This window comes from Amphiura filiformis, chromosome 18 (assembly GCF_039555335.1).
Source record: "Amphiura filiformis chromosome 18, Afil_fr2py, whole genome shotgun sequence".
NCBI classification, from domain to species: Eukaryota; Metazoa; Echinodermata; class Ophiuroidea; order Amphilepidida; family Amphiuridae; genus Amphiura; species Amphiura filiformis.
This window is the reverse complement of record NC_092645.1, coordinates 64,583,854-64,586,861: the sequence shown is the minus strand read 5'-3', so window position 1 is coordinate 64,586,861 and position 3,008 is coordinate 64,583,854.

Sequence of the window (3,008 nt, the reverse complement as noted above, 5' to 3'; positions counted from 1 at the left end):
GATTGAATGCGCTTGCTGAATGATTACACATCAAGGCTGCCATCAGTGCCATGTCTGCATGTCTAGTACTGTATAATGGTAATAGCTACGTATACATGTAACATATAATAAGTATACCGTTATAGGCCTTTATAAAAGTTGTTTCACAAATTGACATTTTATTTTATTTTAAGAAGAAGAATGTCATAAACAGTGGCGTACTGAAGGGGGCAGCTCTTGGGAGAGGTCTTGGGAGGGGATGAGGGAGGAAGAGGTGGAGGAGGGGACATGAAGAATGAGAGGGGGCTGGAGGAAGAGAGAAAGAGGGACAAAAAGTATGAGGGGCTGGAAAAGGGAAGAGAGACAAGAAGAGGGCGTGATACTCTAGCAAGGAAAGAAATAAGTACAGAGAAAGGAAAAGAAAGGAATGACAAATAAATGTAGGCCTTATAATAATTATTATAGAAACTAAACACAGCCCCCCCCCCCACATAGGCCCAACACTAACAGCACTATAGGCAGCCATTCGATGATGTCAATGCCTTTATGCGTTACGTTTTTAAAACGCCCAGTCAGATGTATTTTACACCTGCCAAGCACAGGTCACCCAATTTCGAAAATTGGACGTTGAATCGGGGATCGATACAAAGGGATGGGCATCCTAGTATTACGTAACAAACCGGAAGATGTAGTGTTAGTCTAGACAATAGGCGCCATATTGCAGGAGGGTTAGAGTTCATAGAGGAAACATTAAAGGTTAGTAGAAATAGGTCACCCAGGCACATCACTAATGTGTTTCACGAGTTGTAATACTGACAGGTAAAAACATTGATTTCTTAAAATTCTCCCGATTTTTTTAAATTACTAAATAAGGTTAGCACTTCAAACCATTCTTTGGTGAATCTATGCAATATGACGGTAATTTTTGAAACATCTATGAATCAATCTTAAACATCTTCATGATACACCTGTCAATTTTTTTTTTTTGCGCATGGTCAAAGCATGCTCTTGACGCTATCCACAGACTATCCGGTGGAAACTTCAAAGCAACGATCATGCGTTAATATTTACAATATGGCGAATGATGTAGTCTAAGTCGAACAATAGCGTGACGTAGTTTCCGGCATTGTTCCTATGCACTTTCACCCTCCTGGTTGAATGTACACTCTCATGAATATTGATTGGCAACATTTTCCAATATGTCAGCGCTCAAATCGAACACAATAGAACAATAGACAATTCAGTGCGCTGCGGGCAATGAGTAAAAATGCCTCACTAGAAACAATTAGAGGACAACCAAATTGATACACCTTCTGATCATTAACAAACTGGGGAAACTATAAAAGACCCTTTAAGTCATGACAAGCTAATTCTGGAGCAACAAAATGACCCAGAACTCAAAGCTCAATGAAAGGGCATTGACTCTAGAGGAAGCAGAACAAAATTCTGTCTGTTTTTACAAACACGATGGTGTGCTAATGAGAAATAGGCGCCCACCTGATGCACCTGCCGATGAAGAGTGGAAGGTAGTGCACCAAAAGTATACCACACTGAAGTAATTAACATAGCACATGATAGTCCCATGGCAGGGGATTTGGGTGTAAAGAAAACTCATGAAAGAATTTTGAGACATTCTGGTGGCCCACTCTCAGAAAAGATGTTTTTGAATATTGTAAAATATGTCACACATGCTAAATAGTAGGGAAGCCAAATCAGAAAATGCTTCCTGCTCAATTGAAGCCAATTCCAGCCTTTGATGAACCATGTAGTAGGGTTATTATTGATTGTGTAAACCCCCTACCAAAGACTAGTCAAGTAATCAATACCTTCTGACAATTATGTGCGCGTCCACACGCTTTCCTGAAGCCATACCCTTGAGAAATATTAAGACAGTGACCAAAAAGCTTTAACCAGGTTTTCACATTTGTGGGGCTCCCCAAGTCCATACAGTCTGATCAAGGATCAAACTTTACTTCTAGAGTATTTCAGCAGGTCATGTATAGGCATAGAGCAGTATACTTCAAGTGCTTACCATCCAGAATCACAAGGGGAACTAGATATTGGATCTACTACTAAACTGAATTCCAAATTAACACCAAAGTATTACCACAAATTTAACTCTGCACTGCAGTTTGGCGAAGTGTGTTGACCCATGTCTACACCACTTGCTTTATCTGTTATTCGTTAGTTTGTATTCATGAAACCGACTGAAGCATGGGATGAAATATTACAACTTTTGACTTATTGTATTTTCCAATTCCACAATCACAATTACACATGCATCATGGTATATTTATATATTTTTGTACCAATACACGTATACAAAGTTAAGTGTTGGAAATCCCCGAGGAAGCAGTCACAGGCATAGGTGAACTTGAATGACTATACATGTACCGTCAGCAAACGGCAGTGATTATTTCACCAATTCTTCAGTCTACTAATAACCGTAGAAGGTATATTTCTTCAATACTTTCAATTACAAGAAATACGGTCCTATCAGGGTTGGAGTGTAATTATTTCAGCATCGCCACGGAAAATCCCGGGATGATCATAGATACAATACGACGACGCATACAAACGCCCTGGTACATGTATTAATTTCAACGTTACCTTCCAAGTACATTAGCCATACAAAGGATATTTAGCCAAGTCTGTCTACGATCACCAGATTTAAGTATCTGCCAGTCGACTAATCATGATGTATCCACTTTGACATTAATGTGTTCAAAGCGACGCCAATGCAAGTTGTTCTTAATGTGTGCAATTTTATAACACGAGCCCGTGATTATGGCTTGTTTTATAAACGCGGTTTTAATACTCTGTTATACGTAAGCTAGTCCAGTGGTCCTATATGACATTGTTGTTTTTCTAAGAAGAGCTGCAGTGCAACCCATATGGCTGATCTTGGTTGCAAGCGTCTTCACAGCTTTGGGGATTATTTCAACATATTATGATAGTAGCATTAATTGTTGAATGTATAGTGAAACTATATACGAGACTGCGAGAGCTTGCGAGCGAAAGTTAAACGC